At 36.7% G+C, this 27,122-nt stretch overlaps 3 pseudogenes; 1 reads left to right on the top strand and 2 right to left on the bottom strand.

The window, feature by feature from the left end:
- Positions 1–13,429: 13,429 nt before the first annotated feature.
- On the bottom strand, positions 13,430–14,121 carry Naa11-ps15 (N(alpha)-acetyltransferase 11, NatA catalytic subunit, pseudogene 15; annotated as a pseudogene).
- Positions 14,122–14,231: 110 nt separating this feature from the next.
- Txnl4a-ps10 (thioredoxin-like 4A, pseudogene 10) lies at positions 14,232–14,417 on the bottom strand (annotated as a pseudogene).
- LOC134486033 (ralA-binding protein 1-like) overlaps positions 14,413–27,122 on the top strand; it is a 31,734-nt pseudogene continuing 19,024 nt past the window's right edge.

Below are 27,122 nucleotides of genomic sequence, written 5' to 3'. Positions count from 1 at the left end.
TTCTTTCTTTGCCTTGCGGAAGTTTCTCAGTTTCATGAGGTAACATTTTTTTCAATTATTGATCATATTGCTGGTCTTATTAGTATTCTGTTGAGGAAATTCTCTCCTGTGCTAATGCATTCAAGACTATTTCCCACTTTTTCTTCTATAAAGTTCAGTATATTGGGTTTTATGTTGAGCTCTTTCATCAACTGGGACTTGAGTTTCGCACAGTATGATAGATACAGTTCTATTTCTTCTTCTACATGTAAAAATCCAGTTAGGGGTTGGGGATTTAGCTTAGTGGTAGAGCACTTGCCTAGGAAGCCCAAGGCCCTGGGTTCGATCCCCAGCTCCGAAAAAAAAAAAAAGAACCAAAAAGAAAATCCAGTTAGAACATAAATATTGTTGAAGATGCTTTCTTTTTCCACTGTGTATTTCTAGCTTCTTCATCAAAAATAATGTGTTCATAAGTATGTAGATTTATGTCTGGGTCTTAGACTGGATTTCATTGATCAAACTGTATGCTTTAATGCCCATAACCTGTGTCTTTTTAAAATTTATATTTATTTTTACACTCCAGATTTTATTCAGCTTCCGGTCCACCCTCTTGACTGTACCACATCCCATACCTCCTCCCTGCTCTCCCTGCCTCCAGGAAGATGTCCCCACACCACCCATCCCACCAGATCTCTAATGTTCCTGAGTCCTCCAGTCTCTTGAGGGTTAGGTGCATCTTCTCTGATTGAACCCAGACCTGGTATTTCTGTGCTGTATATGTGTTGGTGGTCTCATATCAGCTGGTGTATACTGCCTATTTGGTCATCCATTGTGTGAGAGATCTCGGGGATACAGCTTAATTGGGACTGCTGGTCTTCCTACAGGGTCACCTTCTTCCTCAACTTCTAGCTTTTCCCTAATTCAACCAGAGGGGTCAGAAGATTTTGTTCATTGGTTGGGTACACATATCTGCATCTGACTCTTATTATTACAGCTCTGTAATAGATCTTGAAATCAGGGATTGTAATAGGGTTGGATTTTCTTTTATTTTACTGAATCATTTTAGCTATCTGGACATAATGCTTTTAGATATGAAATTACATATTGTTCTTTTAAGGTCTGTAAAGAATTATGTTGCAATTTTTATGGAGATTTCATTAAATCTGTAGATTCTTTTAAGTAAGATGGCTATTTTTGCTATATTAATCTTACTGGTAGTATAAGCCTAGGGCATCTTTCCATCTTCTAATATTTTCTTTAGTTTCTTTCTTCAAAGATTTGAAGTTTTATTATTTTATATTATTTGTCTTCGTTAGGGTTCTATTGCTGTGAAGAGATACAGGGCCCATAGCAACTCTTTTAATGGAAAACATTTATTTAGGGCTGGCTTACAGTTCAGAAGTTTAATCCATTATCATCGAGGCTAAAAACTTGGTAGTGAGCTGGCAGGAGAGATAGCTTAGAATTCTATATCCAGATCCAAAGGCAGCAAAACATAAAAGTGACATTTGGCATGGCTTGTGCTTCTTAAACTTCAAAGCTCCTCACCCCTCTCTGCCAGAATAAAACACTTCTTCAAAAGAGAGAGCCACACTTGCTCTAGCAAAACCAGACTTCCTCATATTGACACTCTAGAGTAGCCTACAAGGATCATTTTCATTCACACTCACACATTTTATTCTGTGGCCCCCATAGTCCAACTTCAAGGGTCTATCATAGTGTCTGCACTGTTCGAAAGTTCCAGGTCTCTTCTGAGGCTCATGCAATCTCCTTACTGTAATCCTCTGTGAAATCAACATGAAAATGCGGATCGCTTACTTTCAACACACAGTGACACAAAATATACATTACCATTCCAAATGGGAGAAAAAGGGACATAATATGGAAATACTAGATGAAAGTAAGACTAAAACCCAGCTAGAAAAACTCTAAATTCTGAATCTCCATGTTTAATTTCAAAGCATTCTTTGGATCTCCAACTCTTTTCAAATTTATTGACTACAAAACTCATCTTTCTTTTGAGCTGTGTTTATACCCAATTAGCAGCATGCTTTGGCAAGCATACAAGACTACTTTGACATTATCAGCATCTTAGAGTCTCCAAGGCAATCTAGGCTTCATCCTCGCAGCTTAATACAATGACCTCTATAGATCTTCGTTCAGGGTTACCTCTGCCATAACCTAGGGGTTATTTACTTGTTTAAGTCATAGAGGGAGATTCCATAACCCTATTCTTGCATATATATCTCTAAAGTTATAAGCATATACCCAATGTTGTCAAGGTTTGTTGGTTTCCAGTATTGGGACATGGATTATTGTTCAAGTACAGTTTACCAGCCTTTTGCTTCTGATGGTTTCCTTCAATGTTTAATCTTGGCTGTACTTGAGTTGGCTCTGTAGACCAGGCTGGCCTTAAAATCACTCTGCTACCTCCTCAACTCAAGGGCTGGTATAAAATGCATGTAGCAATACAGCTATTTTAAAGTTTTTAAAAATTCTTTTTCAAAAATTGGAAGATGAACTGGGTGGGGTGTTGCCCTGAGGTTACCACACCCTTTCCATGAAATTTTTCAATTTTTCTCCTCCTTCTTCTCTTCTTCCTCTTCTTCCTCCTCCAATTCTTCCTCTTCCTCCTTCTCATTATTATTATTTACTATTATTGTTGTTGTTGTTGATTTAGGCTTGTTTTATATACAGTCCAGTCATTATCCTCCTCCCGGTCCACTCTCCAATGGTTCCTCATCCAATTCCTCCTACTGTCTCCAAAAGAAGGCTTACATACCCCTATCCACTAGAGCTTTTCTAGGGAACCTCCAGACTGATTTCCAGAGTGGGTGTACCATCTTACAATCCCACAAACAATGGAAGAGTGTTCTAATATCTCTACATCCTCGCCACCATCTCCTTTTAACTGAAATTTTTATCTTAGCCATTCTACCTGGTGTTAGGTGGAATCTCAGGATTGTTTTGATTTGCATTTCCCGGATAACTTGGGATGTTGACCACTTCTTTAGGTAATTCTTTGCTATTCCATATTCCTCAGCTGAGAATTCTTTGTTTAGCTCTGTATCCCATTTTTAATAGGGTTATTTGATTTTTCTAGAGTCTAACTTCTTGAGTTATTTGTATGTATTGGGCATTAGTCTTCTATCAGATGTAGGATTGGTAAATATCTTCTCCCAATCTGTTGGTGGACATTTTGTCTTAAGGACAGTGTCCATTGCCTTACAGAAGCTTTGCAATTTTACGAGGTCCCATTTGTCGACTCTTGATCTTAGAACAGTCTTAAGAATTGATCTTGAAATTAGTCTGTCATTTCCTCAGAAAATTAGATACAGTTCTATCTGAGGACCCAGCTATACAACTCCTTGGCATATACCCAAAAGATGCTCCAACATATAACAAGGAAACATGCTCCACTATGCTCATATCAGCCTTATTCATAATATCCAGAAGCTGGGAAAAAACCTACATGTCACCGAGCAAAGGAATGGATACAGAAACTGTGGTATATTTGGACAATGAATAATTACTCAGCTATTGAAAACAATGACTTCATGAAAGTTTTAGGAAAATGAATGGAAGTAAAAAATATCATCCTGAATGAGGTAACCCAATCAGAAAAGAACACACACGATATGTACTCACTGAGAAGTGGATATTAATTTTAAAACTTGGCATACCCAAGATACAATTTACAGACCACATGAAGCTCAAGAAGAAAGACAAAAGTGTGGATGTTTCAGATCTTCTTAGAAGAGGGAACAAAATAATCACAGAAGAAAATACGGACACAAAGTGTGGAGCAGAGACTGAAGGGAAGGCCATCCAGAGACTGCCACACATGGTGATCCATCCTACATGCAGTCATCAAAACCTAATCACTATTGGGAATGCCAAGAGTTGCATGCTGACAGAAGCTGTCTCCAGATAGGCTCTGTCAGAGCCTGAGAAATTCAGAGGCAAGTCCTTGCAGCCAAACACTGGAGTGAGAATGGGGTACCCATTGGAGGAGTTAGAGAAAGGACTGAGGTATGTGAGGGGATTTGCAACCTCATAGGAAGAATAGGATCAACCTACTAGATACCCCAAAGCTCCCAGGGACTAAACCACCAACCAAAGAATACACATGGAGTGACCCAAGTCTCCAGTAGCATATGTAACAGAGGACAGCCTTGTTGGGCAGTAATAGGAGGAGAGGTCCTTACTCCTATGAAGGCTTGATGCTTCATTATAGTAGAATGCCGGTTTGGGGAGGTAGGAGGGAGTGGGTAGGTAGGTTACGGGAGCACCCTCACGGAGGCAGGGGTGTGGGGATGGAATAGGGTTTTTTTGGGGAGGAGAAACCAGGAAAGGGTATAATATTTGAAATGTAGATAAAGAGAATGTCCAAGAAAAAAAAAGAAATGGTCATTCTACCAAAAGTATTCATTAGATTCAGTGTGAGCCCCATCAAAATTCCAGTAGATCCACAGATCTTGAATGGACTAATCTCAACTTCAAATGAAAGTAAACACACACACACACACACACACACACAGAGAGAGAGAGAGACAGAGACAGAGACAGAGAAAGAGAGAGAGGTAGATATCTAAAACACTGTGTATAATAAAAGTATGGTATTGGCACAAAACAGACACAGTGATAAAATGAATTGACCTGATAAGCCAGACACACATTTACATACCTATGGTAGAGTTCATCAAATGTCTGCATGCAGGAGAATTAAAATAGGTTTATACTTATCACCCTGTACAAAACTCAACTACAAATGCAAGAAAACTACAACAATAAGCCAGAAATACTCAATATGATAGGAGAGTATGTAATGAATAACCTTGAACTCACTGACAGAAGACAATACTTTCTGAACAAGACTCTATTAGTGAAAGTTCTAACACCAAAATTTAATAAAAATGGGACCACCTTAAACCAAGAAGCTATACATGCCAAAAGACAATGTCATTAGGCAAATCAAGAGCCTACAGAATGGGAAAAGATATTTAACCAACAATACATTCTATAGAGGACAAATATAATAAGTACATAAAAATAAAAATAATTGGTTTTCAATAAAAATATGCAAACTTTTTCATTTTCTATGAAAATCAGTATGGAGGTTCCTCAGAAAGTTAGAAATCAATTTATCTCAAGATCTAGCTATACCACACTTCAGCATAAACGCAAAGCATATTTCATCATATCAGAGAGAGACTTTCCCTACTATATTTAATGCTGCTCTATTCCCAATTACCAGAAAGTGCAAATGAGCTAGACGCCTCTCTAAAGAAGAATGGATGAATAAAATTTGATAGTTTACATATTCCAATATTACACAGTTGTTAAAGAAAATGGCATCATGTAACTTGCAGGCAAATGATGGAACTGGAAAATTAACATCGCAAGTGAGGTATCCTCGACCCAGAAAGACAAGTATGTCCTACATCACCTACACATGGATATTAGCTGTTAAGCAAATGAGAACCAAGCTTCATTGAATGTATAGAATAGAAACAATTAGACTTTTAAAACATGGAGATAATTTCTATATGGGAAAATATGATTTATCTTTTGCAGGGCAGAGATTTTCCTACTTACTGAAAAATTAGGTTAAATCTGGACTTTAATTAATGTTGTTTTGAAAGGGATTGATCTGTAAGAAGTAATCCAAAGCTTGATAGAAAAGAAAATATAGAATTAAACATAGGTTCTTACATTTAACCAGAAGCAGCATATCATGGAAGACATATTCCATTGAACTTCTCATACAAAATCAGATTAATATAAACTGACTATATCATCACTTAACTGTTTTTTCTCTTGATATAATCATTATCAACTCCATTCTCCAGAATGTCCTTCTATATGCCTGATGTGCCGGTTATGGCAGGATTACTGAATTTATGAAACTTTATAGTATTTTATAAAGTGAAGCTTCAGTTAATTACAAAAGTACAAAATTATAATTCATTTAAATTACTTTTAAGATGTGTTACCATATTCTATGACTAAGGGAGTGCTAATATTTTTATAAATTATTTTAATTTTTATATAAAAGAATGGCACACATGGAGCTCTCTATGAAGACCAAAAGAGGATGCAGGGTGAGTTGAAGATAGGGGTATAAGATGTGTGAGCCACCAAAAGTCAACAATAGGAACCAAATCTAAGTCCTTTGGACAGGCAGAAAATGCCTAGACAAGATAACCTGTGGATGTTAATCTTTGGACACAAACTAGGAAAATCAAGTTTCCTGAGAATTTCAAAAGAGTATGCTGGTCTTGTATTTCTTCTGCGTTTTTTTTTTTTACTGTGTTTTGTTTTAAAAAAAACTTGACTGATTAAGACCAAACAAATTGGGTATAAGTTCAAATACTTTGAGTTATTTAGTAATAATAATTTAACTAATTTAATAGGTTATAATTTTAATTTACAAATTTATTAGATTAATCTAGGCTTTACTGTATAAAACTTACTATATATTGATAGCTGTGTGTCCTCCTTTGTATCCTTCAAAGATGTCTGGCTTCACAGAAGTGTGTGAAGGTTTCTGATTCTATGTTGGGAAAGCACATTACAATTTAAAGTTTCTTGTGATTTTGTGTCTATTCAGTTCTAAGGTTCTCAGTGTTAAAGAAGTCTCCATGCTACCTTTTTCATAAGGAACCTTATGTTGAAAAAATAAAAATTGACAATTTTTGAAGATTCATATGCATTTCACAATATTTTCAACCAATATCTTCTTATACACATGTCTATCTATCCATCTATCTGCCTGTCCATCTGTCCATCCATCCGTCCATCCATCCCTCTCTATCTATCTATCCATCCATCCATGTGTCTGTCTTCTATCTCATCTATATCATAGGGTATATCTACATCTATATGTATATTTATAGTTGTGAAAATGTTATTCAATACAAACACTTGTGGTTCCACCTGTGTACAAAAATTATGTTTTAAAGCCACAAGGAGAGTAAATGAAATGCACGTGTCACTTTGCCAGATGACATGTGCCTTAGAATATTCACATCACAATAGTCCTTCAGCCTGACAACTACAGAATCCTCAGACTTCAGTAGTTTTCTAGCCACTGTAGTCACCAGTTTGGTGTCTAGAGGCAGGAAGGCAAACGAAAATTTCACATTGTTTGATAAGTTCTTCACCGCAGGCTCTACTAAAAAGATATATATTTATATAATTTGATTCTCATGATAGACTTATGGTATCATGAAGTGTTTTGTCTTGATTATTCAAGATCATATGAGATAACTCAACTCATCAGTGGTTTCTTGATAGGGTAATCATTGTAGCAATATTCAGTACCAATCTTCTACAGAAACAAAGTTATCACATGGAGAGGGGTATATTTTGTGCTACACAGGAGAATAATTTCTGTAAAGTTTTAAAAACTGTACAAGTTAGAAGTGAGGATTATTTTATGCTCAATCCAATTACTTTCCCCCCCTGGCTGTAGATTTTTATTTTAAGAAACTGGTAAATCTAACGCACAATCTAAGAATTCTCTGGTTTTTAAGAAATTGTTATTGTTTCCAACACACATTGTGCCCTTTGGAATCTAATGCTCAGAATTTAACACTGACTCAGATGAGACATGCACAACTTTCATGACATGGTCATTAACTTAAAATTTTGTTCATGAAGCTGAGGTATTACTATTTTTTAAACATATCTTTACAATACTGCTTGATGTGTGTGATGGCAACTATTGTCTGTTCTCCTTTTGATTCATGAGAGTCTTAAGTCCTTTCTAAGTGAAAGCTATGACATTTCTGTACATATTCTTTGAAAGATGTAACATATATTGTGGGATGAATTATAGTCACTTGAGTAACTATATATTTTAAATATCCAAACAGAAAGAGCAGGGCACAATAAAGAAACCACCAAAACAGAAGCCACTCCCTTATTATAGGGAACAATTTTATTATGAATAAGAGAGAAAAATGTTCAGAGGCACACGAAAAACCAGAATATAGAAAACAGAAACAGGCTTGACCAAGTCTGGGAAAAGACAAGGAAGACTATCAGAAGAGAGAATGGAGATAGCTTGGTCACGGAAAAGGACTCACAAAGAGAGGAAGGGGATTATAGCACATGTTAGGAGTTAGTATAGTGAAGAAGGGGATGAGGTGTTGGAAAATGTCTGTAACCTAGATGTGGGATTTTAAATTTATACCAAGTATGATTACCCCCTTCAAGAATAAAGAAGGTCAGAATGGAAATTGATATCCTAATATGAACAAGTCAATGGAGAGCCATATGTCCCTTTTGCCAAAGTCAGGGGAAATGTCCACCTTTGCTAGACAAGACCAATTTCACAAATTTTTTGATGAATGCTTGTATTTTTCATTTTTCCTTTTATTGTTCTTGCTGGTTTTTTTGTTTGTAACTATCAGGAATCTTTCTTTCTTGTATCTTGAACTGGATTGAGATGGCAATTGAGATAACCTGATTATTTTCAACACATCTACTGTTGGGAGCGGCTAAAGATGGCACTGACATCTAGTGGTCGTTTGTGGTATACAACCATTATAGCCGTGTCCCTGGCCTTCCTCTGGCATTTACAAGGCCAGGGTGATATGCATGCTAATAAGGTATCTCATACTGCACCAATCCCCAGAGGACAAGTTTACAGCCACTGTCTGTCTTGTATTTAAGGCAAGTGCCTTTGTTCCTCGGGGCCCCCATATCAGCAATTAGGTGTTCCTACAATAAAGGCTGTTGAGAAAAATCCGGCGGTGTTGCGTCTTCCTTGCTGGTCAGGGTGGGCGAAACAATCTACAATGTTAGCTCACAAAGGTTTAGTTATAGCATTTTCTCAGAGTATCATATCTGATATGTGACATAATATATATCTACATTAGGATTTATAAAAGTTTCAAAAAATCAATTATAAAGTAGCAATGCAATAATTTTATTGGAGGGTATCACTGCAAGTTTAGGAACTGCATTAAAGTGTTGTAGCATTTAGAGTTTGAGAACCATTGTTCTATATCCTACCAACTACACTTCTTCAAACTATTCCCATGACACTTCTGAAAAGGGTCCCACTTCTGAAAAGATCCTACTTCTTCAATACATTCCCAATAGTTCCCTTCATCCATGACATAGTTTCTGTTACATTTTAAAGCTGTCTATAGCTCAACAGAATCATGCTTGGAAAACTGAGTCTGCATTTTAACTCTGTTCGCCCTTTGAACTACAGTATGAACATTGGTTTTTAACTTATCCACTGAACACTTGTTCTCTAGGTGGAGCTCTGCATCAGGAGAATTTTTTTTTCTCCATATGGACACGACTAAGGAGGAAGATGTAGGAGAAGAAAATCGAACCATGGTTTGTCAAGGTGCTGCGGTTATCCGAAGAGGCTAGAAAAGAAAGAAACGATATCTGACCTTGTTCAATGACATTTTGGTGGTATCCAGTAAACTGTAAGTATATGCATCATGCTTTCCTTACTATAAGAGGCTACTCAGTGGAAAGACCTTAAGGTACAAAACTGTGTATAACTTCCTTTATTTTTGAGATTATAATTACTTTACATTCTCCTTCTTTTTCCTCTTCCATGTCCTTCCACATCCTTCCATATACCCCTCCTTGTTCTCTTTTGAAATCATGGCTTTCTGGGGTTTTTTTTATTACTCATTCTTACTCATTATTTTGTATGTAAGCTAACATAAGATACACATATATAATAGATATTCATGGTACAGTTTCTAAGTACTTAAATATAACCTACTCAGTCAGTATAATATTGCTTGTATTTGTGTTTTCAGGAATGTGTATTTGGTATTAGATAGGCAATCTAATTGACAATCCTAGGGGAGATTTCTCTTACTCTCAAGTTTCCTTAGTGGCATATACTTCTTTGAGTAGGGTTGATGCTTACTGGACTACTCCTATATATTTCTCAATTTGTTTTGACACATTCTTTAGGCACATTTAAAAAATTAATTAATTAAGGTACCACTCTGCTGTTTGAATCTGGTGAAAGATTAGCGACAAGCTACCAAGGAGACAGTTATGCAGGCATGTGCCCACATTTCTAGCATTTTTTAAAAACTAACTTAGGAGTATTACAACTGGTAATGAGAGCCCTGTGAACACATTTAGTGACACATTTCTCTAAATAAAATATTAAACTCCTGATAAGCAGGAGCCTTCTTGCTTGGTGTTTACAAATAGATTACAGAAGCAAGATTGTTGGTCATAAGGAGCTACACATGTAAACCTCCTGACCTCATAGCTTCCAGATTAGCATGAAGAGATAGGAAGCAGCTTCTATCTCTCCACTATCAAGGGAAACTGCTGGCACTAAGTCTTGCTTGGTGATTCTGCAGACACTAGAGAAAACTGTTGTGATTGAATGAAACTGTGTACTTGGTTATATTAGAATGTATGGCCATAGAGATGTTTTCTGGGACCACATCATGTATAATCTCCACTACTTATGATCACAGCCTTCTAGAATATGTGATGCTGGTATTGATACTATCAAGTAAATATCTTAAGTGGTGTTCTCATAAGTACATAAATTTATCAGACAGACATCAATAAAATAGTCTATTCCATTTTTTGGGGGGGCAGGGGTTAAATTTTCTGATCATCAGTGAATCATTTTCCAGAAGATCCATTTCACAGATTGTGAGAAAAATAAAATATTCAGGTGAGAGTTCTTCTATACATTATAAATACACCAACTGGGTATGTTTTTCTTGCAACCCTGATCAGTCATGTAAGCTCCTTCACAGAAAATGGTAATTAGTGTCTGAGGCAGGCTGAAAATAAAAGAATGGACTGGGTGTCTGTCAATCTGTCCATCTTTCTTGTTTTTTTTTTTTTTGTTTTTTTTTTGTTTTTTTTTTTTTTTTTTTTGTTTTTTTTTTTTTTTTGTTTTTTTTGGTACAGAGCTCCTTTTCTTTCCACAGTGGGAAATCTTCACATTTTATATTAAAAGATAGTAATCAACTCATCAGAAATGTAAAAAGAAATAAACTGATCATTTGCCATATAAGTGTAGTTGATGGAAGGAAGTAAACCTAAGTTTGTGCTGAGAATAAAGGAAACGGAAATGGTTGGTTTCTTAAAGGCAGTACATATGATCGCTTCTGTCATGTTGCAATTGTAATTAAAACTATTTTTAGATTCTCATTCACATTATGGAAAGAAGTTTATCAAGTTTATAAGGAGTGATTATTGTTATTTCCATTTTCAAGGAAGATTATCTCTTATCAGACATTGGAATTAGAAGTTTCAGGTTCAAACATTTCTTGGAAATTTTATATATATGTTTAAATGGTGAATATAAAATGTAAATATAAATATCTCATTATTGAGACATGTGTGTATGTATATCTTGAAGTACATGTTGCACGATGGCTTGTATTTTAACTATAGTATGTTACATTAGATTATATGAGGAATCTTTCTTTGTAGTGCAATTAGTCTTCCCATGTTTTAAATATTAAAGGTTTATATACAGGATTTTTGAACCATGATTTATTCTTGTGATATTCTGTCCCCTGAATTTGAGAGGGAGTCATTATCTTCAGTTATCTAGCCACATATTAGCACACGAGTATCAGAAGGAAAGTCCAATACCTAGGTTTACACAGCAAATGAACCATCCATCATTAAAAAATGCAAAAAAAATCATGAGTGTGGGGAGGAGATCTGTCAGGAGATAGAATGGAAGGAGAAAGTGACAAAAACAATCATCAAATGCATTGTATTTTAATGTAGAATTCTCAAAGAGCAAATTACTCAGAAAAAGAATGACAAAAGGATAAAATTTATGCTTCAAAGATTATTGTTTCTTAAAAACACTTCTAATAATACCAGAATGCTTGATAGGAAGACATTATTCTAATTATTTGGCTAAATTATTGGAAAAAATGATCGCCTTTTTGGTTACTTGTGTGATATATAATTTGCGGGTTTTCTACAGGAGCTACTAGAATGAGGTTATTGAATATTTTAGTACAGGGAGATAGACAACAGAAAATTTTACTAAGTCAAACAATATTTTTGTTTATATTCTGGAAAGATTTTTCCATGTAATTAATTAAAATAAAAAATCTTGAAATAATTTCCTTTGTGTATTATGGGAAAAAAAACAAAGCAAAATAGTTACTCGTTAACTAAATCCAGGTAAGAATTATTGATACAGGTGGCTTTCTGTAAGTGCCGCTGTGCTTAGATTTAGCAATGGATGTGTCCTTTTTTGCTCTGGGGCAGGAAGAACTTGGTTTTACCACAACACCAACTACAATGCAAATTAAACTAACAGATATTTGATTCTCTTTATAGAAATAAGAAATTTAAGATAAAACATGTCATTCCATTGGCTTACCTGTGGATTGGTGATGAACTGGACGCATTCAGATCAGACAACACTGCTGCTTCCAAGTCCATTTACCTATACTGGCCGATGGGATATGTTGTTGCCACCTTTCGGTAAGACCTAGAGTTTGGACCTGTGATCACAAGATGATAACTTCAGAAATTGTGGGTCAAATTAATGGAGTGTAATTCACTTCCCAGTGAATGAGTATACTCATTCTAATATTCTCCAATTAGAAAACAAAAATCAGGCTATGGTTATTGGTGACCATTGAAGAGTGTGTATCTATCTAGTAACTCCTTTCACCAAATGCTTTCATCATCCCAAAATGTTTGCAAAAATAGAGTCAATTTTAGTCTAATTGTATACAGGATGCCAACTCAACTTTCCGCCTTCTATCATGATCCTAGATTTTTCTATACTCTTCATTATATCCATTTCCACATGTATGTAGGTGCTTTACGGTTTTTTGTTTTGTTTTTGTTTTTTGTTTTGTTGTTTGTTTGGGTTTTTTCTTCTCCTTATATTTTTATTTGTTCAGGTTAGAGATTGCAGTTTAATTTCTGCTTGTCATTTCCTTAAGATCTACAAATTCTGCTCCCATATTAGTCCAGAACCTATCATCGTCTCCCACGAAGAAAGAGAGCATTCTTCTTCAAAAGGAGGGAGGGCAAGGCCAGGCAGTTCCCCAGAAAGCAAGAGCGGATAACTCCCCACAAGGGAGAGGGCATGAGGACTAGCTTGATGGTTCTACTCCAAGGGAAACCCAGATAAACACTGGCAAATGCAGGACACTGGGGTATTCTCAAGTTGTCCCCACTTCCTGTTTAGCATTCTAGGGTTTGGAACCCTGCAGGATATACAGAACCTGTACAGCACTGAACAGAATCTGATGGCAGCATGAAGAAGCCAAGAAAGGCGCTGCCTGGCAGTCCTCAGGCCTCCTTGACTCCCGCACAACAGGTTCTGTGTCCAGGTGTGCCTCCATGATCACACAGGTTATGCAGAAGGTTGCTAAGCATCAAAAGGAGAGCCATTTGCGTCACAGGACTGCAGAACAAGGTTCCCAAGAACAATATGACTAAAATACGAGGACCTGTTGTGCTCAAGCAGGTCCTAAGAGGCGGACCCCAAGGTCTGCAGGCTGTCTTGGACATCAGTGCTATCTTTGCCATTACTGCCACTGTCACCTCTAGCCAGGTTGTCCCGCTGATAGGCCTCTTCGGAACCAGGAAGTGTGCTACCCTGATTCTCCTTGGAACCAAAAACGACATATCCGCCTTTCTTCAGCTCCAGTTGCCTTCTCAGCTCATCTGCCATCTGTGAGAGATCTCGCTTCAGAGCATATGCATCTTCGCCATCTGCATAGTACTTGGGCTCCACCTCACTAACCTGGAAGTTCAGGGTGCTGGAACAGAGGTGCAAGGCTGCTCGGTTGCTCTTCCTGGCATGCAGGGAGACATACTTTGCACTGAAGTTCTCTATCATGGCCTGGGAAGCCTGGTCCATTAGCTTCTTAGCCAGGGCAAAGCGTAGGTGGCAGCGCTTCACAGCCAGTGGGGTGATGTGTCCATGAGGGACGTTATCAGGATCCTCTTCCATTTTGGCCAGAACATAACCCACAATCTTCCCAACCTCATCCTCAGCAATGTAGGAGAGCTGGGCCACGAGAGGCCATGATAGTAGTACTTCATCTGGTAGTTCTCGGGCAGGCAGAGCAGGTTGCAGTGTTGTATGTTTATCAGGTCATATGGCCGAGCCCAGCAGATGCTCATATTGGCGGCAGAAAAGCCTATCAGACTCGGGAGAATCAGAGAGGATGCCACAGAGCACAAGCGACACCAGCACCATTTGCTTTAAGACACCTGGGTTATCCAAACGGAACTCATACGAGATGAGGAAGATCTCTCACTATTTTCCATTTCGTTTCGGCGATGCTGTACAGAACTTTGTATATCTTCATGCAAGTGGGGTCCTAGTCGTGTCCAAAGTAAATGATGACCACACAGTCCTCCTCTGAAAGGATTGGCCGGTCTACCTACCAGCCATTGTGTAGATGCGGAAGCATGTACAACACTTTGGACGCGCTTGCACAGCATGACCTCGCGAGCTACCTCTAACCTCGTGTGAGCCCACAGGGCCGGACCAATGGGCAAAGCACCAGTGTGCTTTATGTTTTGATCTTCGATGTTCAAGACTCCACAAGATCCATGGGGCAGGACAGAGGTGCATTGTCCTAGAAGAATGTGAACAAGACAAGATCTTATTTATCCTAGACATTCTTCTTCCCAAAATGATCTGATTTTATCTGTGTCTTAAAAGTACACAGATCTATCTCTTCCCAATAATATTGTGTAGTATAATTAAATTTGAAAAATACTTTATATACTCCCACATTTTCTTAAAAATTAGTATTTAATTGAATGATGAAAAGTTACTCATGCAATACTCAAGTATTTGAATGTCTCTGCAGAAGAATATCACTGGTTTTTATAGTCAATTAAAAAGGACTGGTGTCATTAGACCATCAGAGTCAGGTATAATTTTCAGAGTTCAGGAAAATTTCAAATTTGCATTCTAATCTTTCATGAGAAGATGTGCTCATGGCATATTGATATTATATTGAGTGTAGTTGATGGAATCACAGGGATTGTGTAGCACGTGCCTTCTGCTCTAATCAAACATATACCAAAATTCAAATTTTTTTCCACATGAAAAGTTCATGCATACTCCATATTTGGGCTCTTTTCATTCTTCTATCCAAATTCTTAGTGTCATCACACAGTTGACTCAAATAACACAAAAACAAGTTTTATGAGCATTCTAGGCTCTGTGACTTTGCTCTTTACATGGAAAAGCATTTGTCATAGACTCTGACAAAAGAGAAGATCACCTTTTGTTCTCTGAATGTTTTCTATTCCTCTGGTAAAATCTCAAAATTTTGTTATTTAATACTTAGGGTTTCTCTCTTATCAAATATGAGAAATATTATATTTAGGGATGGTAAAGTGTCACATGACAGCACGGCAGTACAAAAATTAGGTCAGTTAGAGGTGGAATCGTGTAGAGACTGCCAAATATACCTATGCCATAATAGATGACCACAGACGTAAGATATTTTTATGCATAATAACCTTAAAAATCTTACCATTTATCATGACTCTAATATTTTTCAATTTCACAGTTCCATGGAACAGACCATTTGGTGGTATTTCTTTCTACAAAGATATTTTACTTTTGTTAATATTTTAATTCCTTGGTGATATAGGAATGGTAGTATGTGCTTCGAGAGATATATATATATATATATATATATACATATATATATATATATATATATATATATTTGATATTCTTTCTCGAAATCAGTTGTTAATTAGATGGTCAATGGAAAATGCTTTGCATTCTCCTGTCCATTCCTTATTTTATTTAATTTGGTGGAAGTTCTGCATTTATTATTTCCTCTTTGTATTAGAGTAAACAGTACTCTCAAGTCTTATTTTAAGTTCCACTAAGTAGATGTCACTCTATCATACACATTCCAACCATCTGCTGCTTCCTCCTTTGAGGTCAAGCAAATTTCTATTCTTCTGTTTGTTTCAGGCACATCATTTTGAGGACTGGCTATACTACTTAGGTCAATGTGTTATTACCTGACTATATCTGTTTCTGAAACATTTTTTGAGTATTCACCAGTCAAATAATGAATATTGCTGAACTTATTTTCTTATATTGAAAGCTAAGATGATTCTGAAAAAATATTGACAGGGATTAGCTTGAAATATGCTCCTAATTAATCTTGCTGTATTATATATTTTTGTTGCATTTCACAGATCCATTCATGAAGCCAAGAAACACAACAAAATGCAACTTCCCATGCAGATATTCACTGAGAACATTGCATGCTGTGACACTGTATGTGAATACAAAACCAAAACTAATATTCCATGTTCATGACTAGGAGAGAGACAGTTTGTAAAGTAATGGAAGATGGAGACATAAGAAGAGCATGGATGGGGAGAGCAGGACAGAGGGAGAGAGGGACAGAGGGACAGAGAGACTGAGGGAGAGAATTTAGACAGTATTGTGTGGAACTAATTAAATTATTTTACATTAAATTATATTAAATTATATCTGTAGTCAATGCAGACATAGGACTCTCATATGTGATGTGTAGAGAGCAACATGAAACAAGACTGATTCATGTACTAGAGATCCAAAAAGAGGAAATACTTTTTGTTATATCACTGAAAATTGAACCAAATATTTCCAACAGCATATATTTCCAAGTGGAGTATTATTAGTACAATTAAACTGCCCCCTCCTGAGTCCTTATTGCTTATATCTTAACTGTGTGTTGTTTCCTCTATTCCTTATTCATTTTAAAATATTTATGTCTAGTAAGCAATTTTTATTTTATATTATCATAAAGCATTATTGATATACCTAAGTGTTATAACCATAACACTCCATTCCTAAGTGTTCAATGATATATTAGCTCTTCATCTCCATTCTGTGCTCTTTCTCTAAGTCTCTTACTATGCATCCTTATACCTTCCTCTGAATTCCAGCTACAAAGTCATGGCTTTCATCCTCATGTTTATTAGCATAATCTAGTCATGAGGGTATCTTTGCATGTGTCTTCTGTTCAGAAATTACCTTTACAAATTTAACAGTGGTGTGTGTGTGTGTGTGTGTGTGTGTGTGTGTGTGTTCATCTTTGTGTATGGTGTTTAGGATAAAACTCACAACCTCACAATACTATACAGTAGTTCTATCATTGAGATAAACATAAATATCTATTGAATAATTGTCTATTTTTCTCAGGCTTATATTATTGTTCACTTTCCAGTATTGGGTTTAGTGCAGATCAAAAATTTAACTACTATGTAACATGTAGAGCATTGAAGACATTTCCTACTGTAAAGCAGAATAGACTGTGACTCAGGGATCACCACCTCTCTGCCTTTCATAAATGCTAATGGGTACACCTAGAGTCAGTGTTCTAACATGTCACTGTGGACACTGCACTAGACTTACAAAGGGCACTATAATGAAGATATTTTAGATCACCAAGCAATTTGTTACTCATACCAAGTCCACGTTACACAAAACAGTAACTAAAAATAGTATAAAATAGATTTTGAGTCAGTGACATAAATCAGGGAACACTCATTAGCTTGGCTGAACCATATGTGTCCTCAGGACAGAGAAGAGCAGAAGAGCAGAACGTCCCATAGGGAAATGTTCTCATGCCTCTGTTGTTTGACTTTAGCTGGGGCAAATGCTAAGCGTTGTACACTTTTGTGACTTAGATCCATTTGCTTTAACATGAACATTTTTACTAATTCTCTCCCATGACTCTAGTGCTTTAATATTTTATCCTACCATAATTATTAAAAACCTTTCATGTAGTTCAGAAGATTGGTAATAGACAATTGTAACTTTTATTCATGTTATATGTTTATATCCTTTTTGTCTTTGAAGAGATATTATCAGATCATCAAAACATTCTTCTACCTTTCTTAGATATCTTCCCTTATTTTCTTTCTTCATATTCTCTAGTCAGTATTCAGAAATAATTCTTCATATATATATTTTATATATATATATCAATTTTTAGTAGTTTTTATTGATTTTTTTGTTTATACTTTAGCCTTTTCTTTTATCGTTTGAAAATTCTTTGAATCATCAATGTATTTCATTACACTTAAGATAAACCTGTAAAGTTTTTCTATGGATAAATTAGGAAAATGTTTTAATCCTATTTTTATATTAGGATTTTTCCACCTAATTTTTGTTTTTTCTTTATTCTTAAGATTGAATGTAGATCTCTCAGACACTGCTTATATTTTAAAATAGATAGATGCAGATGATTTTAGAATTATCTTTATTTGATAATTTCATGTAAGTATAGAAATGCCAAATCACCTGCACAATCACAAGATATCCCGAAACCTTTCCCTTTATTCATGTTCTTTTCTTTTCTTGACTTTACTAATTACCAATGTATAAAATATTGACTTTTGGTCTTACCACTGTATAGAAAACAACTGCACTGTCCTCATGAGTCAATGCTTATGCCATGGCTGGGGGACAGCATTTGACTACATGCCTCCATGATTTTAGTAATCTGTTTTAAAATTTATACCTTGTTAGTGATAGTATCACCTCACTGTTGCACATTTAGTCTATTAGTATGTAATTTCAATATTTACAGTTATTATTTCTATCTGAAGATATAGGCAAATATATTTACGTTAAACATTTTTTTATTTGTCTTTGAAAAATTAAAACATTTTATTCCTCATAGAAGGAGCATGTGAACTATCCTAAGGTTGATATTCTCTCTTAAGAATTGTTTACCTTTCTGTGGTTCATCATGAGTCAAGAAATATTTTAGCATATATAATAAAACTACCAGTTCCATTTTAGTTTTCATGCTTTAAAAATGTTATTTGTAGAAATATTTTATTTAAAAAGTCTCTTTGTCTTGAAATCTGCTTTACAAACAAAATCACCATCAGAAAGAGATGTACACATCTTTGCAACTATTAATTAGACATTAATATGTTTCTAATGCTCTGAAAACAAAATGTTTACAGTAATGTGAATTAAAGTCCCATGTGAATTATTACTCTATCTCATGTGCAGAATTCTTTATAATAAAACTTTGTTGTCTTAATATTATACGAATGTTTTCAGACATTCATCAAAATATCAGAAGCTTTATTTTTCATTAAATGTTCTATGCTTACCGTGTGTGTGTCTGTCTCTGTGTGTGTGTGTGTCTGTCTCTCTCTCTGTGTGTGTGTGTGTGTGTGTGTGTGTATGTGTGTTCCTATGAGTATGTGGTTTATGAATATATGTACATATTTCAATGTGCCATATTGGTGTAATAAGGAAACTTGCAGGTGATTATTTCCTTCTGGCATGTATGATTTCTGAGCCCTGATCTATATTTTCACCCATAGGTAATTAATTTTGCATTCTGAACAAAACCTTAAATTTGTTCCTTTCTTGTTACATTCCAACCACAAGATCAGAGCTGTTTTTTTTTTCATATTCTAAGATGCTTTTGCATAATTGTTAGCCTCTGCATAAGAAGATACAAAGTCAGTTAGTGTAAGTTGTCCTTTTCATAAAATTCTACTAAGCTGACATGTAACATTGGGGTCTTGGATTGTGAGGAGCTGTCCGAGGAGCTGTCCTCACATATGTGAGGAGCTGTCCTCACAAACTCCATTACAAGATGGCACCGGCATCCGGCAGAACGTACCTAGTAAAAAGGGCAATACGCAGGCGCCTGGTAACTTCCCTACTCAAAGGGACACGTACGTTTTGGTACGTCATCTGGCATAATTGGCAGCGACCAGTCAGAGAGTGACACGTCCTAGGCGAGGATAGTTTCCTATATAAGGGACGGTTATTCCTCACTCGGCGTCTCCACATTGTAAGCTTATGCTCTCCCTCTCAAGACGCATTAAAGCTTTTCTGTAGTAGGATCCTGTGTGTGCCGCGTCGTTCCTGCTGGCGAAACGTAGCGCGGGACATTGGATGAATCATCAAAAGCACTCAAACATACACACAAACACACACACACGCACACATACACACACACACTCACACACACATGCAAACACACCACAGACACAGACACACTCACTCATATTATTTTCAAAGTAATAGATTATGCATAGCAGTTGATTAATAAAAAGTAAAAATTAAAAAATAATGAATGAAACCTTTGTAAAAGAGATGGCTTGTGAAGTGGTTTTCTTAGGTTTGGGTTCATGGTTGTTATGGATAGGGAGAGAGCACATGTGCTGTGTTTCTCATTTAAGGGACTGTTTCTTAGATACTTACAATCCTCATCAAAGATAACTGATAATATAGATACTAACTTCATAAAAATATACTTATGTACTCACTGTCTGGTTATTTATTAGATTTCCAGTACATCAGTGGTTTCTTGTCCGATTACTGTGCTTTGATTTCATGCTATATTCTTGCTGCTGTCTTCCTTGGTCTCTGGAGCAGATTCTAAATGTGAGAGGCAGTAGAGAGCTAATAGTACAAGTACCTTGTTTATTCCTGGGAGTGTTAAGAAATGGGGTCTTGTTTCTAATATATTCATTTTGGATACCTAGATCTATCACCATAAAAGAATTCAACACTCTATATCTGTATGCCATCTAAGTATTTACAAACCCTGATATGATAAGAGTGCTCACTAATTTTAATTTTTATAAAAATAATTGTGCTGCTTCCCAACCTCATTTTCCTAGAACTGTGCATATGAAGCACATGGAAGTAAGGCTGTAATGATGGAAGTCCAGTTGGAGAGGAAGCAAACGTCTCTGCTCTCTTTTTAAGTGACCTCCCTGACTACGTTCTGCCATAATGAAAGAGAAATCAGGATGCTGAGCTCTAGCACCCATGGCTTCTCAATCACCCTTTATCATACACAACCTGTTACAGTTATGTTTGATTTTTCAGTACCCAAGAACTAAATTCTAATATAAATATGTTAGACTGAGTGTCTTCCAGACTTAGCCTATGGGAAGAAAATGAGTTCTACATTAGAGGAGTTGTTACAGATTATAAATTGTAAATAATGATTAGATCATATTAATTTTGTATTCATGAGCTTTCAGGTTATTTTATAGCATTTTTCTCTCTGTGCATTCTGTAGCCTCTGTATGTAACAGCAACAAACTTTGATATGGTGAATGACATAATCAGCAAGTTACTACCAGTGATAAGAAAGCATGTAAGTTACTTTCAATCTATTTTGAGTTAAAATTGAATTTTGCTTTTGAGATTCACATATGTGGAAATGTGTAAATACAGATGAAATTTGATCATGATACATTTACAAATCATATTTTACAAATGGCTCCTTTTTTATTTTATTTGTTAGGTATAAATTTCTTCCTTTCTTTTTTTTTTATTAACTTGAGTATTTCTTATATACATTTCGAGTGTTATTCCCTTTCCCGGTTTCCAGACAAACATCCCCCTCCCCCTCCCCTTCCAATTGGTTGGTCCCCTCCCCACCCTCCCCCCATTGCTGCCCTCCCCCCAAAAGTCTAGTTCACTGGGGGTTCAGTCTTAGCAGGACCCAAGGCTTCCCCTTCCACTGGTGATCTTACTAGGATATTCATTGCTACCTATGAGGTCAGAGTCCAGGGTCAGTCCATGTATAGTCTTTAGGTAGTGGCTTAGTCCCTAGAAGCTCTGGTTGCTTGGCATTGTTGTTCATATGGGGTCTCGAGCCCCTTCAAGCTTTCCAGGTCTTTCTCTGATTCCTTCAACGGGGGCCCTGTTCTCAGTTCAGTGGTTTGCTGCTGGCATTCGCCTCTGTATTTGCTGTATTCTGGCAGTGTCTCTCAGGAGAGATCTACATCCGGATCCTGTCTGCCTGCATTTCTTTGCTTCATCCATCTTGTCTAATTGGGTGACTGAATATGTATAGGCCACATGTGGGGCAGGCTCTGAATGGGTGTTCCTTCTGCCTCTATTCTAAACTTTGCCTCCCTATACCCTCCCAAGGTTATTCTTGTTCCCCTTTTAAAGAAGAAGTGAAGCATTCACATTTTGATCATCCGTCTTGAGTTTCATGTGTTCTAGGCATCTAGGGTATTTCAAGCATTTGGGCTAATATCCACTTATCAGTGAGTGCATACGCTGTGTGTTTTACTGTGATTGGGTTATCTCACTCAGGATGATATTTTCCAGTTCCAACCATTTGCCTATGAATTTCATAAAGTCATTGTTTTGATAGCTGAGTAATATTCCATTGCGTAGATGTACCACATTTTCTCTATCCATTCCTCTGTTGAAGGGCATCTGGGTTCTTTCCAGCTTCTGGCTATTATAAACAAGGCTGCTATGAACATAGTGGAGCACATGTCTTTGTTATATGTAGGGACATTTTTGGGTATATGCCCAAGAGAGGTATAGCTGGGTCCTCAGGTAGTTCAATGTCCAATTATCTGAGGAATCTCCAGACTGATTTCCAGAATGGTTGTACCAGTCTGCAATCCCAACAACAATGGCAGAGTGTTCCTCTTTCTCCACATCCTCACCAGCATTTGCTGTCACATGAGTTTTTGATCTTAGCCATTCTCACTGGTTTGAGGTAAAATCTCAGGGTTGTTTTGATTTGCATTTCCCTTATGACTAAAGATGTTGAACATTTCTTTGGGTGTTTCTCAGCCATTCAACATTCCTCAGCTGTGAATTCTTTGTTTACCTCTGAACCCCATTTTTAATAGGGTTATTTGTCTCCCTGTGGTCTAACTTCTTGAGTTCTTCATCTATTTTGGATATAAGGCCTCTATCTGTTGTAGGATTGGTAAAGATCTTTTCCCAATCTGTTGGTTGCCGTTTTGTCCTAACCACAGTGTCCTTTGCCTTACAGAAACTTTGCAGTTTTATGAGATCCCTTTTTTCAATTCTTGATCTTAGAGCATAAGCCATTGGTGTTTTGTTCAGGACATTTTTTCCAGTGCCCATTTGTTCGAGATGCTGCCCTAGTTTTTCTTCTATTAGTTTGAGTGTATCTGGTTTGATGTGGAGGTCCTTGATCCACTTGGACTTAAACTTTGTACAGGATGATAAGCATGGATCGATGTGCATTCTTCTACATGTTGACCTCCAGTTGAACCAGCACCATTTGCTGAAAATGCTATCTTTTTTCCATTGGATGGTTTTGGCTTCTTTGTCAAAAATCAAGTGACCATAGGTGTGTGGGTTCATTTCTGGTTCTTCAATTCTGTTCCATTGGTCTTTCTGTCTGTCTCTGTACCAAAACCATGCAGTTTTTATCACTATTGCTCTGTAATACTGCTTGAGTTCAGGGATAGTGATTCCCCCTGAAGTCCTTTTATGGTTGAGGATATTTTTAGCTTTCGTGGGTTTTTTGTTATTCCAGATGAATGTGCAAATTGTTCTGTCTAACCCTTTGAAGAAATGGATTGGTATTTTGATGGGGATTGCATTGAATCTGTAGAGTGCTTTTGGTAAAATGGCCATTTTTACTATATTAATCCTGCCAATCCATGAGCATGGGAGATCTTTCCATCTTCTGAGGTCTTCTTCAATTTCTTTCTTCAGAGTCTTGAAGTTCTTATTGTACAGATCTTTTACTTGCTTGGTTAAAGTCACACCGAGGTACTTTATATTATTTGGGTCTATTATGAAGAGTGTCGTTTCCCTAATTTCTTTCTTGGCTTGTTTCTTGTTTGTGTAGAGGAATGCTACTGATCCATTTGAGTTAATTTATACCCAGCCACTTTGCTGAAGTTGTTCATCAGCTTTTGTAGTTCTCTGGTGGAACTTTCGGATCACTTAAATATACTATCATCTGCAAATAGTGATATTTTGACTTCTTCTTTTCCGATCTGTATTCCCTTGACCTCCTTTTGTTGTCTGATTGCTCTGGCTAGAACTTCAAGAACTATATTGAATAAGTAGGGAGAGAGTGGGCAGCCTAGTCTAGTCCCTGATTTTAGTGGGATTGCTTCAAGTTTCTCTCCATTTAGTTTAATGTTAGCAACTGGTTTGCTGTATATGGCCTTTACTATGTTTAGGTATGGGCCTTGAATTCCTATTCTTTCCAGGACTTTTATCATGAAGGGGTGTTGAATTTTGTCAAATGCTTTCTCAGCATCAAAGAAATGATCATGTGGTTTTGTTCTTTCAGTTTGTTTATATAATGGATCATGTTGATGGTTTTCCATATATTAACCCATCCCTGCATGCCTGGGATGAAGCCTACTTGATCATGGTGGATGATTGTTTTGATGTGCTCTTGGATTCAGTTTGCCAGAATTTTATTGAGTATTTTTGCATCGATATTTATATGGGAAATTGGTCTGAAGTTCTCTTTCTTTGTTGGGTCTTTGTGTGGTTTAGGTATAAGAGTAATTGTGAATTCATAGAAGGAATTCGGTAGTGCTCCATCTGTTTCAATTTTGTGGAATAGTTTGGATAGTATTGGTATGAGGTCTTCTATGAAGGTCTGATAGAATTCTGCACTGAACCCGTCTGGACCTTGACTCTTTTTGGTTGGAAGACCTTTAATGACTGCTTCTATTTCCTTAGGAGTTATGGAGTTCTTTAACTGGTTTATCTATTCCTGATTTAACTTCGGTACCTGGTATCTGTCTAGGAAATTGTCCATTTCCTGCAGATTTTCAAGTTTTGTTGATTATAGGCTTTTATACTAAGATCTGATGATTTTTTGAATTTCCTCTGAATCTGTAGTTATGTCTCCCTTTACATTTCTGATTTTGTTAATTTGGACATACTCTCTGTGTCCTCTCGTTAGTCTAGCTAAGGGTTTATCTATCTTGTTGATTTTCTCAAAGAACCATCTTTTGGTTCTGTTGAATCTTTATATGGTCCTTTTTGTTTCTACTTGGTTGATTTCAGCTCTGAGTTTGATTATTTCTTGCCTTCTACTCCTCCTGGGTGTATTTGCTTCTTTTTGTTTTAGAGCTTTAAGGTGTGCTGTCAAGCTGGTGACATATGTTCTTTCCTGTTTCTTTCTGCAGGTCCTCAGAGCTATGAGTTTTCCTCTTAGCACAGCTTTCATTGTGTCCCATAAGTTTGGGTATGTTGTACCTTCATTTTCATTAAATTCTAAGAAGTCTTTAATTTCTTTCTTTCTTTCTTTCTTCCTTGATCAGGTTATCATTGAGTAGAACATTGTTCAATTTCCACCTATATGTGGGCATTCTTCCCTTATTGTTATTGAAGACCAGCTTTAGGCTGTGGTGGTCTGATAGCATGCATGGGATTATTTCCATCTTTCTGTACCTGTTGAGGCCCGTTTTTTGACCAATTATATGGTCAGTTTTGGAGAAAGTACCATGAGGAGCTGAGAAGAAGGTATATCCTTTTGCTTTAGGATAGAATATACTATAAATATGTGTTAAGTCCATTTGGTTCATGACTTCTCTTAGTCTGTCTACGTCTCTGTTTAATTACTGTTTCCATGATCTGTCCATTGATGAGAGTGGGGTGTTGAAATCTCCTATTATTATTGTGTGAGGTGCAATGTGTGTTTTGAGCTTTAATAAGGTTTCTTTCACGTATGTAGGTGCCCTTGATTTTGGGGCATAAATATTTCAGATTGAGAGTTCATCTTGTTGGATTTTTCCTTTGATGAATATGAAGTGTCCTTCCTTATCTTTTTTGATGACTTTTAGTTGAAAATTGATTTTATTTGATATTAGAATGGCTGCTCCAGCTTGCTTCATCTGACCATTTGCTTGGAAAGTTGTTTTCCAGTCTTTCACTCTGAGGTAGTGTCTGTCTTTGACTCTGAGGTGTGTTTCCTGTAGGCAGCAGAATGCAGGGTCCTTGTTGCGTATCCAGTTTGTTAATCTATGTCTTTTTATTGGGGAGTTGAGGCCATTAAGGAATAGTGATTATTGCTTCCTGTTATATTCATATTTGGATGTGAGGTTATGTTTGTGTCCTTTTCTTCTCTTTGTTTTGTTGCCAAGACGATTAATTTCTTGCTTCTTCTAGGGTGTAGCTTGACTCCTTATGTTGGGCTTTGCCATTTATTATCCTTTGTAGTGCTGGATTTGTAGAAAGATATTGTGTAAATTTGGTTTTGTCATGGAATATCTTGGTTTCTCCATCTATGTTAATTGAGAGTTTTGCAGGATATAGTAACCTGGGCTGGCTTTTGTGTTCTCTTAGCGTCTGTATGACACCTGTCCAGGATCTTCTGGCTTTCATAGTCTCTGGCAAAAAGTCTGGTTTGATTCTGATAGGTCTGCCTTTAATATGTTACTTGACCTTTTTCCCTTACTGCTTTTAATATTCTTTCTTTATTTTGTGCATTTGGTGTTTTGACTATTATGTGACAGGAGGAGTTTCTTTTCTGGTCCAATCTATTTGGAGTTCTGTATGCTTCTTGTATGCTTATGGGTATCTCTTTCTTTAGGTTAGGGACGTTTTCTTCTATGATTTTGTTGAAGATATTTACTGGTCCTTTGAGCTGGGAGTCTTCACTCTCTTCTATACCTATTATCCTTAAGTTTGATCTTCTCATTGAGTCCTGGATTTCCTTTATGTTTTGGACCCGTAGCTTTTTCCCCTTTACATTATCTTTGACAGTTGAGTCGATGATTTCTATGGAATCTTCTGCTCTTGAGATTCTCTCTTCTATCTCTTGCATTCTGTTGGTGAAGCTTGTATCTACGGCTCCTTGTCTCTTCTTTTGGTTTTCTGTATCCAGGGTTGTTTCCATGTGTTCTTTCTTGATTGCTTCTATTTGCATTTTTAATTCCTTCAACTGTTTGATTGTGTTTTCCTGGAATTCTTTCAGGGATTTTTGTGATTCCTCTCTGTAGGCTTCTACTTGTTTATTTAAGTTTTCCTGTGTTTCTCTAAGGGAGTTCTTCACTTCTTTCTTGAAGTCCTCCAGCATCATGATCAAGTATGATTTTGAAACTAGATCTTGCTTTTCTGATGTGTTTGGATATTCCGTGTTTGCTTTGGTGGGAGAATTGGGCTCCGATGATGCCATGTAGTCTTGGTTTCTGTTGCTTGGATTCCTGCATTTGCCTCTCACTGTCAGATTATCTCTAGTGTTACTTTGTTCTTCTATTTCTGACAGTGGCTAGACTGTCCTATAAGCCTATGTGTCAGGGGTGCTGTAGACCTGTTTTCCTGTTTTCTTTCAGCCAGTTATGGGAACAGAGTGTTCTGCTTTCGAGCGTGTAGTTTTTCCTATCTACAGGTCTTCAGC

Source organism: Rattus norvegicus, chromosome 3 (genome assembly GCF_021556685.1).
Source record: "Rattus norvegicus strain SHRSP/BbbUtx chromosome 3, alternate assembly SHRSP_T2T, whole genome shotgun sequence".
NCBI classification, from domain to species: Eukaryota; Metazoa; Chordata; class Mammalia; order Rodentia; family Muridae; genus Rattus; species Rattus norvegicus.
The sequence above is the reverse complement of the archived record's forward strand: the minus strand, read 5'-3'. Positions and strand labels throughout refer to the sequence as shown.